General features: G+C 48.3%; 1 protein-coding gene across 1 annotated transcript in view; it reads right to left on the bottom strand.

Moving 5' to 3' along the window:
- Window positions 1–16,540, bottom strand: part of prima1 (proline rich membrane anchor 1) — a gene marked incomplete at both ends in the record, with an annotated part of 69,128 nt that overhangs the window by 16,650 nt on the left and 35,938 nt on the right. The window lies entirely within an intron of this gene.

The following is a 16,540-nucleotide window of genomic DNA, read 5'->3' on the forward strand; positions in this document are numbered from 1 at the left end:
GGGACTATGTATGAAATGGGTTGTGTATAAATATGCTTCCTCTTTACAATATTTATGGAGGGCACTGTATATATATATATATATATATATATATATATATTATGTGTGAAAATGCATTACAAAGACAAATAGTGACATAGAAGACAAACAGGATTGACATAATGAACTGATATACACACAATAAAAAAAGAAGTTACGGTGATATGTGTGTTGATATAAAAGTCTGAGCAGGCATCTTAGATTGGTGTGTGAAGAGAGGGGTGTGGCACATGTGGCGGAGAGGTATATAATTGTAACCAGGGAGTAGCTAAAAGGACTGTAGAATTTAGGAAGGGCTGGTTATCTAACTAACTCTGAGCTAAATAGGCAGTGTAGGAGGATACAGGCAGGGGGCGCCAGCAAACCGTTAGACTAGCAGTACTATCGTTAGCATTAGCAGTAGGATTAGCATTAGCATTAGCATTAGCATTAGCATTAGCGTTAGCTAACAAACAACTAAACACACAGCAACGGTATCCCATCTGAACAAACACATTTATTTACACAACTGATATATACATCCCCATATATATACTCCCTCCCCGCCGGCCACACACACACTCAATCACTCACTCACAGTACCTAGCCTGGAAAAGGCTTAGAGTCTGGCGCTGCAAGGAGCGCGTTGAGGCCTGGTTGGAGCTCGCATGTGCTTCGAGGAAGGCAGCAGACAAAGGGGGGGGTGACGTAGCAACGCGAAGGGAAAGGGGCTTCTTCGTGGTCCACGACGAGGGGTGAAGGCTCCGGTCCGGTTGTCCACGGTCGGTCGCAGTCCACGCGTGGAGGCGACGGCTCTGTCCAGCTTGGTCTCGCTTGGTCCAACGTTCGCAGCCGGCTGCTGGCAAGGCTGGCTAACGGGGACACAGCTAAACGGGCTATCACAGTTGTGAACTCAATAATCACTTGGCGTCTTCAGCTTCAGCACGGTGTGCGTTTTACTGACTCCGCCATCTTAGGTCGACTTCTCGTTACTTCTCTCTCGTTACTCTCTCTCGTTGCTCTCTCTCGTTACTCTCATCACTCTGATTCTCGTCACACTGACTCACAGAGCACTTCCGTCCCTATATATACACCACCGAACCTAGCATCCGGGTCACGGACACACCCCGGATATACCACGTCATTAAACATATACATAAACATTACAATAACAATACATACACCTTCATAAACGTACAGGAATAGTATAGAAAATAATAAAGGAAATAACAGGGCAAAATAGGGCTGATTTGGGGGAACTAAACTGGCTCTAAACTGTGGGCCTTCACAACAGCCGCCCCATGAAACCCTCGGTTTCAGTTAACTAGGGAAGGCACACTGGCTAGGCTGCTCTAGCAGCGTGAGGTAGGAGGTGAGAGTGTCCTTCGTAATTTGAGGGAGCTCAATCAGGCGTGCCACAGGTCGGGTGTAAGTGCGACCACCAACGTCCACGATGGCCGTCCGCACCCTTCCATCCGGACCCGGCAGGACCTTGGTCACTCTGCCTGTCTGCCAGGCGGCGCGTGGAAGGGACTGGTCGATCACCAGTACCACGGCACCTTCGGACAAGTTGTCTCTCTCCCTCGTCCACTTCTGCCTGACTTGCAGGGTCGGCAGGTAGTGCAGTATGAACTGCCTCCAAAACTGGTCCGCGAGCACCTGGCTGTGCCTCCACCATCTTCTTCCGGTGAGCTCTGCAGGGTCGTAGACTACCTGAGGCAGTGCAGAGTCTCGCCGCCCCATCAGCAAGAAGTTGGGCGTGATGGGATCCAGATCTGCTACATCACTGGAGGTATAGCCTAGGGGCCGGGAGTTCAAGATGCCCTCAATCTCTGCTAGTACAGTCCCGAGCACCTCATCGGTAGGCACCTTCTGTCCGAGAATGGTACGTAGGACGTTCTTTACTGAGCGAATCTCCCGCTCCCAGGCTCCCCCGAAGTGTGGAGCATTTGGGGGGTTGAACTCAAACTTCACTTGCTGGGAGGCGAGTCGGTCACGGGCCTCCTCAGTCATCGCAGCGTAGCTCGCCCTCAGCTCGGCCTCACCACCGACGAAGTTGGTGCCTCTGTCCGACCGGAGGGTCTTAGGGGTCCCTCGCCTGGAGGTGAACCTCTTGAAGGACATGAGGAAGCTGTCGCTTGTGAGCTGGTGCAGAACTTCAAGGTGCATTGCTCTCGTCGTCAGGCACGTGTAGATGATGCCCCACCGCTTTTCGGAGGCTCGCCGGTTTCGGACTAGGAGTGGCCCGAAACAGTCGACCCCAGTAGAGTGGAACGGAGCCTGTCTCAGTCGCAGCCGGTCCTCGGGCAGATCGGACATCATGGGCTGCGGCGGCGTGGCTCGCCACCTCTGGCAGTCCGAGCAGGACCTTTGATATCTCCGTACCGCCTCCCGTCCATGGAGTATCCAGAATCTCCGTCGTACCTCCGCGAAGACACGCTCTCCACCCGCGTGCTGCACTTTGTCATCATGGTGCTTGATGACCAATCTGGTGACCTGATGCTTAGTGGGAAGCACGATGGGATGCTTCGTGTCTAGGTCTAGATCTTGAGCGCGGCGCAGTCTGCCACCCACGCGAATGAGAACACCGTCGAGCTCTGGAGCTAAGCCGCGGAGTCTACTGTCCGAGGGGATCGGCTTCCCTTTCTCGAGACACTCCCGCTCTCGGGAGAAGGCATCCTGTTGGGCACTCTGCAGCACCAGGAGCTCCGCCGCGGTGTAATCTTCGGCGCTGAGCGTAGTATCTAGGGGTAGACCGGCCTTGGAGCAGAACATCCTCTTCTGCAGCTCTTCGAGCGTCTCACACTCCTCTCCTGGAGTAGTCTCAGGGTCTACGACCTGGGTGACTCCGCAGAACAACGTCTTACGCAGCTCTTTGTCCTCTCTGTCTTCGGCTAACGCCGGCGTGGCTGGCCACTCTGACTCCCGCTCCTGTAGGAAGTCTGGTCCCGTGTGATACAGGTGGGGCTCCGCCAGATCCTGGAGAGTTGCCCCTCTCGTGATGACGTCAGCAGGGTTCCTCTTGGTGTCTACATAACGCCAGCAGTTCACCTCAGTCAACTCCAGAATCTCTGCGACTCGGGTGCCCACGAACACCTTATACCGACATGAGCTGGACTTCAACCACTGGAGGACGGTAGTGGAGTCTGACCACATGGTGACGCTCAGCAGAGGTAGCTGGAGCTCGTCGAGCAGGAACCTTCCCAGTTGCGCGCCGTTCAGGGCAGCACACAGCTCCAGTCTTGGGATGGACTGTTGCTTTTTCGGCGCCACTCGGGAACGCGCCAGGACAAACGAGACGTGGACTTCACCTCCAGGCTCTGCCGCTCTGACGTATGCCACGGACCCGTACGCCATCTCCGAGGCGTCGCAGAATACATGTAGCGTGATGACACTCCTTTCTAGGTCCGTGGAGGGAGGGAAGTAGCTCCGCTGCAGCTTGATGTGCTGGAGAGTGGGAAGTTCCTGCTCCCAGGCCTTCCACTTCTCTTCTAGGTGACGAGGCAGAGGATCGTCCCATCCTCGTTCTTGGGCCCACAGCTCCCGGACAAGCACCTTGGCCATCGTCGTGAAGGGAGCGATATATCCCAGTGGGTCGTACTGGCTCGCTAGAGTGCTGTATATCGTTCTCATCGTGACGCGTTGGGGCTTGGCAGGCTTATTGCGATAGCGTAGAGTGTCGGTCTGGAACTGCCAGATAAGTCCGAGCGTCATCTCCTGAGCATCATCTGGTGAGTGCGAGACCCAAGCCTCGCTGCTGGTCGAGGTGGCCCCCTCCGGGAGGTCTCTGATGACTTGCGGGTCGTTGCTGGCCCACTGGCAGATCTCAAATCCACCCTCCTGGAGATGAGCACGCAGGTCCTGGACTAGCTGGCGGGCTTCCGTGGCTGTCTTCGAACTGTGGAGGCAGTTGTCCACGTAAAAGCTCTTATGGACGGCGTCAAACACTCCAGGAGGTGCCGTCTCCTGCGCGGCGTGAGTCTGTAGCGCATAGGTGGCGCAACAGGGGCTGCAGGTTGTCCCGAAGGGTAGCACCTCCCACTGGTAGATAGAGGGGTCGGGGTCGCTCGGGTCCTCTCTCCAGAGAAACCTCATGAGTGGCTTGTCTTCCTCCAACATCCTGACCTGGTGAAACATTCGCTTAATGTCACCACTGACTGCGATCGGCTGCTGACGGAATCGCACCAGAACTCCCAAGAGGGCTGGGGTCAAGGTTGGACCAGGGAGAAGATAGTGGTTGAGGTTGAGCTTCCCCACCTTGTAGCTACAGTTGAAGACCACTCGGTTCTTCCCGTTGTGGTGAACATTGTGGTGCGGGAGGTACCAAGACTCGGCACTCTGGTTCGCCTCGGCTGGCTCAAGCTTCTTCACCAGACCGGACTCCGTCAGTTTCTTCATCTCCGCTCTGTAAGAAGCAGCAAGGACCTCGTCCTTCCTCATACGCTTCTCAGTGCTGGTCAGACACTGTAGGACGGTTCGAGGGGATACTCGAAACTCTGGCATGAGTTCTCTTCGGAGTAGTGGTGTGACGTATCTCTTCACGCCCTGGACTTCGATACGCACTGTCTTTGCTTTAAGGAGGTCTATGGCGTAGACGTCCTCCTTTGACCGTACGTAGAGCTTCTCATTCTTGTAGGGCGCAACGTCTAGCGTCCACAGCTTCTGGACGTTGTCTAGTAGCGCCGCATTCATGGAGTCCACACTGGTGTGAAGGCAGTTGATGGTCTGCACTTCTTCGGTGCGGACATGGAGGGATGACGTAGCTCTCCCGTCTCTATCTCTCCACTCGGTAGCGCCTTGGAGGGCCCACCCAAGCGCAGTCTTAACAGCCATCGGGCAGCCTCGTGGTCCTCTCAGCGGAGGACGGAGCGACACGATCAGTGCAGCGTTGTCCGAGCCGATGAGAAGGGTTGGCTCCGCTCCTTCTATCGGATGTAGGTCTACTCGCCGTAGGTGGGAATATCTTGCGCGTAATCTCTCCAGGGGGTAGTCGTAGCGGGAGAGCGCTAGCTGGTCTGCGGTGAAGACATTCTGAAGCCGATATCTATCCGACGGCCGCCCCGCCGGGGAGATAGAGAAGTTGATTCTCGCCCCGGTGACCTCTTTAAGGTCGCGACGTATCGTGCGCAGAGTCAGCTTCTCCTCAGTCCCGTGGAGCCCCAACTGGCGCACTGCCTCCTGGAGGAGGATGGTCCGTTCCGACCCGTCATCTAGAACGGCGTACGTGTCGTACACAGCGTTGTTGTGGTGCAGTCGGACCTTCACCACCTTCAGTAGGACCTTGGAGCCGCTGCTCTGGGTTGGGTCTAGATAGTAGACAGGTGTCTCCTCTTCCGGTGCGCTACCGGACCTAGGGCTTCTGGTGCCCTCGGTGGACCTGGCGAGGGAGACCTCGTGTAGGATGTTGAGGTGGACCTCCTCACAGCGGTTGCACTTTCTCCTCAAGGTGCAGTTCTTAGCCAGATGGTCGCGCCCACAGTTCCAGCACCTCTTGTTCTCCTCGAGCCACCTCTGCTTGGCCTCGGTACTCAGGTTGTTGAAGTCACTGCACTCATTGAACCAGTGCTCGCTGGTGCAGTACGGACATGGCGGTGGACCTCTCCGTCCCTTTTGAGGGGGTTGAGAGGAATCCCTTCCCTCAGGTCGGGCTTTCCTCTCTCTCCGAGGCTCCTCCTCCGTATGCAGCACTCCTACTGGGCGTCCTCTGTTCGAGCTCGGCCTGTACCAGCGGTCTCCCTTCTCCCTCTCCTTCTTCGGCTCAGCGTAACCCATGGCGTCTACGTTGGTGTCATGCACTTCCTCCAGTAGGAACTCCGCGAAGGCAGCCATGCTCAGACCCAACTTCCCGGGGTTACGAACGCGCTGCTGTCGCCGGAACCTCTCCTGCCGGAAGCGTGGGATCTTGCGGAGCAGCCGCTCTACGTTGGAGGTGCTGTTGATCTCGCTGGCGCCAGCTGGGCCCTGCGTCTTCAGCATTCCAACCAAGGTGTGCACGCGGAGCGCGAAGTCATCTAGCGCCCGTTCATCCTTGATGGGGGCCTGCTGTTCGAGGGCTTGCAGTTCAGCAAGGGCGTGGTTCCAGGGACGACCGTAGCGGGCATCCAAGTCGGCGAGCGCTCTGGTGTAAGGTGTCGGTGCGGAGGCATGGGCCAGAACCATGTTGTGGGCTCTGGGGTTCCTCACATGCTGAAGGAGAATCTCATATTTGTAGGACTCTGAGCAGGAGTCGTCCAAGAGCGTGTCTAGGCAGATGCGTAGTTCCACATACTGGCTCCTGTCCTCGTCCTTGAAGAAGGGGAACTTGGGTCCCTCCACCTGGGGAAACATCCTGTAGTGGATGATCGGGGCTGGAGTGACGGTCTGGGTGTCCGGCCTGCATGCATTTTGGTTCCCTGGAGGACCTAGGGGTGTGCTACGCTCTTGGTGAATGGCTCCCCTCCCGGGCAGCGACGCTGGCTCCCTCTGGGCCGCGTAGCGGTCGGGTCCCTGGTCCTCTTCCTTCCAGGTGGTCAGCTGGGCCTGTAGTTGGACAGTCATGGCGGGGGTCATGGAGCCATCGGCGGGGGGTTCAGGAGATGGCACTCGAGAGGGCCGTGCGGATGATGCTCTGGAGCTACGGGCCGACGGAGCTCTGCTGATGCACACGTCGCGCATGGTCTGCATCACTTCCGCTATCGTCTCCGCGTGCAGTTGCTCTCTCGCCATCTGCCTCTCCGCCGCGCGTTCCGCCCCCTCCATCTGGATGCGTTCCCTCTCTAACGCCTCCTGGTGCTGTCTCTCCGCCGCACGTTCCGCTCCGTTCATCTGGAGGCGTTCACGTTCTAGCGCCTCCTGGCGCTGCCTCGCCGCCGCGCGTTCCGCCCCCTCCATCTGGAAGCGTTCACGCTCGAACTGGAGGCGTTCCCGCTCTAACGCCATCTCGGCCTGTTGGCGCATACATTCTGACAGCGCGGCACTACTCCCTCTGGAGTGCAGGCTATCCGCCCCAGAGGCAGAACTGCCCACGGAAACCCTGGACCGGGAGGAAGCCACTGAACGGCAGGAGCTAGGTCTCGAGCGCGCCGTACTGGGAGGCAGATCGTTAAGGCTGAGGCCCTCCCTCTTCCGCCCGCAGGCGCTGTCGTACCGGGCCTCTCCTTCCTGCTCTTCCGTTTCTACGGCAAAACCCTGCTGTTCTGCCATCTCATCCTCAGGCTGGTGCTCTTTGAGGGCTGTCTCGGTGCTAGCCACCCGCGCGCCGGCGGACACCTCGGCCTCTCCGACCACTGTATCCCGTGGAGTGCGCTCCTCACTACCACTCAGTGAGCTTTCGAGCTCAAGCTCATACTCCTGTAACCTCGGAGGCAACCGCGGGACTCTCTGTGGTCGTGGCTCTGGCTCAGGGGGCGGAGAAGGGGGGGTAACTGTCTTGTCTGGTTGGCTGCGCTCAGCCATGCTATCACTACACAACCTATCCGGCTCGAAGGACCAAATGTAACCAGGGAGTAGCTAAAAGGACTGTAGAATTTAGGAAGGGCTGGTTATCTAACTAACTCTGAGCTAAATAGGCAGTGTAGGAGGATACAGGCAGGGGGCGCCAGCAAACCGTTAGACTAGCAGTACTATCGTTAGCATTAGCAGTAGGATTAGCATTAGCATTAGCATTAGCGTTAGCTAACAAACAACTAAACACACAGCAACGGTATCCCATCTGAACAAACACATTTATTTACACAACTGATATATACATCCCCATATATATACTCCCTCCCCGCCGGCCACACACACACTCAATCACTCACTCACAGTACCTAGCCTGGAAAAGGCTTAGAGTCTGGCGCTGCAAGGAGCGCGTTGAGGCCTGGTTGGAGCTCGCATGTGCTTCGAGGAAGGCAGCAGACAAAGGGGGGGGTGACGTAGCAACGCGAAGGGAAAGGGGCTTCTTCGTGGTCCACGACGAGGGGTGAAGGCTCCGGTCCGGTTGTCCACGGTCGGTCGCAGTCCACGCGTGGAGGCGACGGCTCTGTCCAGCTTGGTCTCGCTTGGTCCAACGTTCGCAGCCGGCTGCTGGCAAGGCTGGCTAACGGGGACACAGCTAAACGGGCTATCACAGTTGTGAACTCAATAATCACTTGGCGTCTTCAGCTTCAGCACGGTGTGCGTTTTACTGACTCCGCCATCTTAGGTCGACTTCTCGTTACTTCTCTCTCGTTACTCTCTCTCGTTGCTCTCTCTCGTTACTCTCATCACTCTGATTCTCGTCACACTGACTCACAGAGCACTTCCGTCCCTATATATACACCACCGAACCTAGCATCCGGGTCACGGACACACCCCGGATATACCACGTCATTAAACATATACATAAACATTACAATAACAATACATACACCTTCATAAACGTACAGGAATAGTATAGAAAATAATAAAGGAAATAACAGGGCAAAATAGGGCTGATTTGGGGGAACTAAACTGGCTCTAAACTGTGGGCCTTCACAACAATAATAATAATACAAAAATAAATAATAAGAATGATAATAAGAATAAGAACAAAAACACAAAACTTAAACAAACACACACCACATTTTTAAATATATATATATGTTACGGTCCATGTGGGAAAACGGTTTATGTCGGCATTTCCCGGAACATGCCAGCATGAACCGTTGGCTTGGTACATGATGGCATGTACCAAGTCGACGGTTTATGCTGGCATGTCCCGGGAAATGCCGACATAAACCGTCAGGATGGTTCATGTGGGAAATACATTCTTACTTTTAGCACCATGGACAGCGCCACTATGCAGCGCCAGCGGAACGGACGGGATTTGCTTCACACTGTATTTAACTAAATATCTTAAGCAATGAGCCTATTTCATTTTTAATACAAATTTTAAAAATCTAATATAGTCGTTTTTCTAATGGGATAAATGCTTGTCAAATATTATGTGTTTATTCTGCTTAAAACCGTTGATAGGGCAGGTTATGTCATGGATTCCGAGATCACTGTAATAATCTCTTTAATTTTTAGGCTATGACACGGCTCTCTAAAATACTCGATTCTGATTGGACAATCGCTCGTTCTACCGGTGAGTTATTTCTCCTTTGGCCCGATGAGCCCGGGCCAGCTGAAAAAACTGCGTCGTATTCTACCCCCCCCCTTAAACAAGAAATGGTTTATTGTGTTTATTTTCAACTGTTGCTTAAAGTTTAGACCGTAATGTTCACCAAACAAGGCCAGTGCTCCGCTCCCGTGCCACAGGAAGCCATTAGGCGTGCGTGCATCAAAGTGAGAGGAGCGCATTTCGGGAACTTGTTGACACAAAGTTGAGCTGTTGTGCTTGATTCTTTCTTTTTATTTATTTCCACCATTGCAAAGAACATGTATGATACTGAGAAGGATATGAGGAGATATTAGCTTTGATAATGATGGTCAGACGTCGAGAAGATTCATCTGACACGGACAGCAGCCACCATGTCGCCTCTCACAAGATTATGTTGTTGGTAAGTAGACTCCGCATTCCCCATTTACAAATGTGTTGGTCCTACTTTTAGAGTTCACTGCATGTAGGCTAGACATATGTTTTGATTGATGTAATATAGGCTGCTTTAGTCGTAGGCTATTTAGTTAAATACAGTGTGAAGCAAATCCCGTCCGTTCTGCTGGCGCTGCATAGTGGCGCTGTCCATGGTGCTAAAAGTAAGAATGTATTTCCCACATGAACCATCGTGACGGTTTATGTCGGCATTTCCCGGGACATGCCAGCATAAACCGTCGAGTTGGTACATGCCGGCATGTCCCAGGACATGTACCGTAACATATATATACAGTTTTAGGATCACTAAATACTTATAATTTGTCAACGAACTCAGCTTGTTTTAGATTCACTGCATCGTCTGCCATCCTGCTTTGTACTGTTTGGTGAGTTTTAGTGATCCATGACTTGTAAACAAACTTGTGTTTTAGGACTGTTAAAAAGCAAGGACTGTGTGATCGTCTAGTTATGTGTAGTTATGTGTTTTTAGCATGTTCATGTTTTATCAGCATGTTGTGATGTGCGAAACAAGCAGTTACATAGAGATGTTCTTTGCTGTTAGCTGCTAGCTAGCTAGCAAGCACAATGGAGCACAGACTGTTCTGTTCTGCATCAGAGCGATTTTCTCCTCTATTTGTTTTGAGTACTAACATTCAAATAAGCATAATCTTCTTCCACTATTTTCAGATTTCAATGTATCATTTCACATCATTTGAAAGCTTACACATTTTCCGTAAAAAAAATAAAAAACTGACCCTGTCACATAATACCTCACAGAGCCATTACAGCATTCTATTTTTAATCCACTTGCTAGCACCTGAAATAAAAACATATAATGAATGTTGTGTAGTACACACATGACAGGTGGCTCCACAACACATTGCAGGTGGACATTATTTCACAGTCTCCTTTTAGCGGACCCTCTGACTATGGAAACCAGATGGACTGGGTTTGTAAGATAGTGTTTTCAAAAAAAGTACTGCCAGGGTTGCTCAGGTACAAACTGGGTACAGTACCTTCAATTGCCTAGTACTTACATCATTGGGTGCTCGGCAAACAACAGAGAATAGTTTAATGCCATTTGATTTATCTCAGGTAAAACCAATGGTGCATTCTGACTCTTTATTTTACCAGTTTATCCATCTGCCAAGCATGTTTATTGTGCCACTGGCCACACTGCACGAGCAACAACAAAAGATTCAGACATTCTGACAAAATTCAGAAATGTTGACATGGCTGAGTGGTGTGGATAATCATTCTGATTGTTGACCCTGGCACAAAGTACTAGTAACAACATCACAATTGTTACCAATAACAGCATCTCATACCTCTCTTGAAAGCTGGTCAATGACAAGTGAATCTTTCCAAGATAGTTATAATTTCACATTGTGTATTCCCGGCATTAGATATATGTGACAGGGTTTCATTAAAAGGTCCCCATCTCGGCAATTGTGAAACCTTGCAATCGAGCCAAACAAGTCTTGTTGTGAACAAATGTTTTTTCCGGTTTTTGGCATAGGACGACAAACGAAGCGATGAAGAACCCACTCGATATCATATCCAACAGTTTTACATTCACTAAATACCTACATTTAGTTAGCAAAGTCGGGTGGGGGGTATTATTTGTATTAGTGTGGCAGTGTGTGTAGCCACGCCCACCCCAGCTGTATGTAAGGAGCCACCTGCGTTTGTTGACAAGTTTACAAGATGGAGGCTGCTCTCGCTAATGCTATCAACAGAATTTCATAAGCAGGCAGAAATATCGACAGTGGGCAATTAATGAACTCCTTCATATTGGACTATACATAACGGGAACTCCGAACTCCGAATCTGACGATGACAGATGACAACGGAATTTCAGACATTGATCTCCACTTCACTTTCATGGGACAGTCGTCTGCAGACAGACCTTCTGCTGTGTTCTTGCTATTCCAGCTATTGTTCCCACCCATTACCTCTGTGAAAAACGTGATTTTTTTTTAGGCTGGATATCTCAGTACGGTGGTTCGGGGGGTATCAACATTCAAATATCCATGACTTCTTCAACTTGTTTCAGATTTCAATGTATGACACGTCATTTTAAAGCTTACAATCTACCCTATCATAATCGGGAAAAAACAGAAAAATGATTTTGCCCTAGTTGCGGACTTTTTAACCATGCCCTGTCACATATCTGATCATGTTATATCTAATACTGAAAACACTCCATAACTAGTCCACATCCTAAATCTACTAGCACTAAAAAGATAAAAACTCAAAAGAGAGCCTGTTCTGTTTTGTCTGGCCTTCTCTACTAACATAAGGCAATGACTGCACAACAACAAATGCCTTTTCAAGATGAAGGGGGTGGGTTTGTTTACCTCCAATAGCCCATTGCCAAGATGAGGGATGTCCTTATTTTTTGTGTTGGTATCAGTCACCCAGGAGCGAGTCTTTTCATGCCACCTCAACCCCACCAATCACCTCCCCTTTCCCAAGTCTGTCTCCACCCTGAAACACCCTCTTCGTCAGTCTGACAAATGACTTGCAGGAGAGACAAGACATAACCGAATGAAAATGGCTAGAATAACAGTGATCGTACTGCCAGACCCAGACAGAAGCATCCTTTAACAATAACCCACCCTCTCCTAACCTCTCTCCCCCAGGCATCTCTCCCTCTGGAGCCCTGGCAGTACTAGCCTGCTCCCTCTGGAGCCCTTGCAGTATTCTGCTCTGTTTTCACTGGGAAAGCCCATGGCTGAGGTGCTGCGGCAAATTATATACAGTATAACTTGGGGCTTTTTCCACAGCCTGACCCTCTCTATGCCACACAAGCAGGATTTTTAAGTGATATTTCAATTCATGAATGAAACTTGAACTTGGAACTCATGTGTTATGTTACAGTATGTGGAGTGTGTCTAATATGCAGAATGCAGAAATAGCCTCACAAAACAAATCTCACAAAAACAAACAGTACACAACCTTACAGTAAAGTGTGTCTTCTTAATTTTGAAATAGCTATATAATCCAAACAACCAGCTGAAGCTCATCTGCATATCAAATGGGGCCACAATTCATCCTTTTAAGTTATTTTAGGGCTTTAAATGTAGGCCATGCATCTCTACTGTATCAACATGCAACAGCATTTGATGGTTGTGCATATTCAGCTTACAAGCATTTTGGTAAATTCAAGCTACATTCAAATTACGTTCACCAGCTAAATTAAGACAATATTATGAACAAAATAATTCATGCACTAACACACTCAAACTTGTGCACCTCCAGGCTCATCATTACATAATCTAGTCACTGGAAACAGTACAACATCACTCTAACACTTTATATCACAGTCCAATAATACCAGAAAGTGTGCTTTGCTACCACATAGAGTAATGTACTTCAATACATACTTTGGAAATACCAGTTGAATAAGAACAGTAAAAGAAAGTGTTATCCAATTCCCTTGATTTTTCTCACCATTGAATTTAATAGTGCAATTCACCCAAGCTTTTCACATAGAAACAGTGAAACAGAGTATATACTGCATCGCCAATGTGTTTGCTGAGATGGTTTGTCATCTGTTTCAGACACTATAGCTCGGCACCATTTCCATTGCACTGTTCATTGAACGTCACTGAATAATGGTTTTAAATGCCCATAAAGGGAGACATTAAATATGTTTGTTCTGAGTATGCCAGACTGAGCATGCTCATTAGCCAGCTGGGGTTCCAATCCAGAGTTTATTTGCCCGCACTTCAATTCTAAGGCATGGAGAGACTACATACAGAGAGACTACATACAGAGAGACTACATACAGAGAGACTACATACAGAGAGACTACATACAGAGAGACTACATACAGAGAGACTACATAGAGACTACATACAGAGAGACTACATACAGAGAGACTACATACAGAGAGACTACATACAGAGAGACTACATACAGAGAGACTACATACAGAGAGACTACATACAGAGAGACTACATACAGAGAGACTACATACAGAGAGACTACATACAGACAGACTACATACAGAGAGACTACATAGAGACTACATACAGAGAGACTACATACAGAGAGACTACATACAGACAGACTACATACAGAGAGACTACATACAGAGAGACTACATACAGAGAGGCTACATACAGAGGGACTACATACAGAGACACTACATACAGAGAGACTACATACAGAGAGACTACATACAGAGAGACTACATACAGAGAGACTACATACAGAGAGACTACATACAGAGAGACTACATACAGAGAGACTACATACAGAGAGACTACATACAGAGAGACTACATACAGAGAGACTACATACAGAGAGACTACATACAGAGAGACTACATACAGAGAGACTATGGAGGGACTACATACAGAGAGACTACATACAGAGAGACTACATACAGAGGGACTACATACAGAAATAAGTATTTGATCCCTTGCTGATTTTGTAAGTTTTCCCACTTACAAAGAAATGAAACGTCTGACCTTCTTTGTCAGTGGGCTTTGTTCTTTGTCAGTGGGCAAACTTACAAAATCGGCAGGGGATCAAATACTTATTTCCCCCACTGTATGATTGAATGCACTCTAGCTCATTTCCATGGATGGATAAGTGAAAAAGATGGGCATTTTATACAAATACCTTTTCTTGAAAGGTATGCATAGAATATGTTGTGAGAAAAGTGTAGGCTACAGTACATCAGGTCAGCTGCTAGAAATGCAACATCTCCTTTGTGTCTGTAGAGACATAGAGAAAGGAGCTATATTTAGCATCCTCCTGACCCTTTATAGAACAGAGGGAAAAAGCTTGTGACTAACAATAGGCCACAAGAGTATGCTGTCACTGAATGTCTCAATGCTTGTAAATGGCAATTTGGCAACAATACGACGCACCATGTTTGGAGGAGAAATGGCTCTTACATATGATCCTAAAAATATCATACCTACAGTGAAGTTCGGAGGTGGAAGCATTATGGTATGGGGTTGTTTCTCCTCACATAGTACTGGTGGAATCCAAATTATTGAAGAAGGGAAGGTGAATGGAGCCATGTACCAGGAAAGTCTTGAGAAGAATCTGTTCCCATCCACCAGGATGATGAGGAGACATTCCAGCAGGACAACGATCGAAAACCTACTGCAAAGGAGACTCTCAACTGGTTCAAGAGGAAGAAAATAAAGATGTTGGACTTAAATCCAATAGAAAATGTGTCAAAGGAACTAAAGATCAAGATTCACCAGCGGGCCCCCCGGAATCTTCAAGATTTAAAGCATCCCTCCTGATCACTGTAAGAGATTATTATTTAATTGGTTTGTTTTTACGTACAGGAAGCGTCTTGAAGCTGTCATTGGAAACAAAGGCTTCTCCACCAAGTAACCGAATTTCCTGTGTCCTAAGATGAATTACAAACTGTGCCATAAATACTGTTTAAAGAAAAAATAAGTTAAGTGTTGGTCTCATAAACCGTAGGTCATGGGTTCAATCCCCATCCATACCTTTAGAAGACTGATATTAAGCCAATTACAACAAATAATACTAATTATTCAAAGCATGGGTTGATTTGGAAATAAACTCCAAGGCTGCTTTCAATTACTTTTTTGTTTTGTTTTGTGAACGTGAAATGTCTTGGTCTGGGGCTACATGTTGCTCACATAACCTACTTTCCATTTTTTAGCAATGGGAGGGGATTCTCCCCATGCTAACATTGAGTGATACACGAGTTGCGCTGATATCTAACAATGTAGCGGCGGTCCACTACTGTAAGTTGTTTACCACCGCTCCAGTGGGATTTTAGAAATCTATGAATAAGGTACACAATAACACATACAGGCTCTCCACGCTCTTTCCACTTCCACTAGGAGCAAATAGGGCAAAAGACCAGGCGTCAACCACTCGCACAGCTAGAAGCCTATATAGTAGAGGCTGTTAACAACTTTTTACTTCAGTTCATGCAACAAATGTCCCCTTTGGCATGCAAGTACCTTAGGGTGATAGAAAAACTTTTATCCAAAGACACAAGTGAGATCTGCTTTTTTTTCCAAAATGGCTGCCAACAATACATCAGAGCCCATTGGCAATTACCACACCCCATATATTTGCTACTGCTATAGCTATAATTACAAATTTGGTGTCAAACTGTACATTTGTGGGGTCAGGGAATCCAATTAAATAGGTTTCAAGGATGAAAACACAATAGTTTTCTTCTTAGCATGACAATCTGGGGTAAAATATGCAAATTCCATAAAAAATTAAGTGTCATCAAGGTGATTTTCCAAATATTTTATTTTAAATTGTTTTAAGAGGTCCAGTTACTTGCATAATGTTACATGTGTCCTTTAGTAGCATTATTTTTAGACCAATCAGGTGCAACCTAAGCAAGTCAATGTAAGTAAGTAAGTAAGTAAAGCTTTATTTATATAGCTGCTCTCAGTAGGTCTATGACTACTTAAAAGCATCTCCACAAACAATTTGATAGCCTCATATCTTTGTGGTCTATACCCGCACGCCGATAGGAAAACAGTTATTTCCACAGTTACAAGCATACAAATATATTATTCGTGAGAACTGTTTTGGAACTGTAGCACTGGGTTTCATTTCCACTGCTGTATGCACCCATTGCCTTACGTAAGAAAGGGTAGTAACATATTTCACTGGACAAGTTCCAAACTAAGTGCTGTTGTTACTGTAGGTCCTAGATACACCTATTTCAGATACCTGTGCACTCAAAAGTGGCAAAAATTCATGGGATTTAAATGTTATTCAACGCTAAGACTTATATGAGACGCTGAGAGTAATAGACTGTCAAAGATTGCACCTCTATCCTTCAGTGAGAGCCACAAAGCACCATTTAAAGGGTCAGAGATTAAGTATTTTCTTGGGAGGTCCAATCAATTGTGAGATGGGGCACATACATTTGACATGATTGTAAGATGGGGTACATACATTTGACATGATAGTGTGATGGGGCACATACATTTGACATGATAGTGTGACGGGGCACATACATTTGACATGGTA

The sequence above is a fragment of the Nansenia antarctica genome (assembly GCF_963989245.1).
Source record: "Nansenia antarctica genome assembly, chromosome: 1".
Classification (NCBI taxonomy): domain Eukaryota; kingdom Metazoa; phylum Chordata; class Actinopteri; order Argentiniformes; family Microstomatidae; genus Nansenia; species Nansenia antarctica.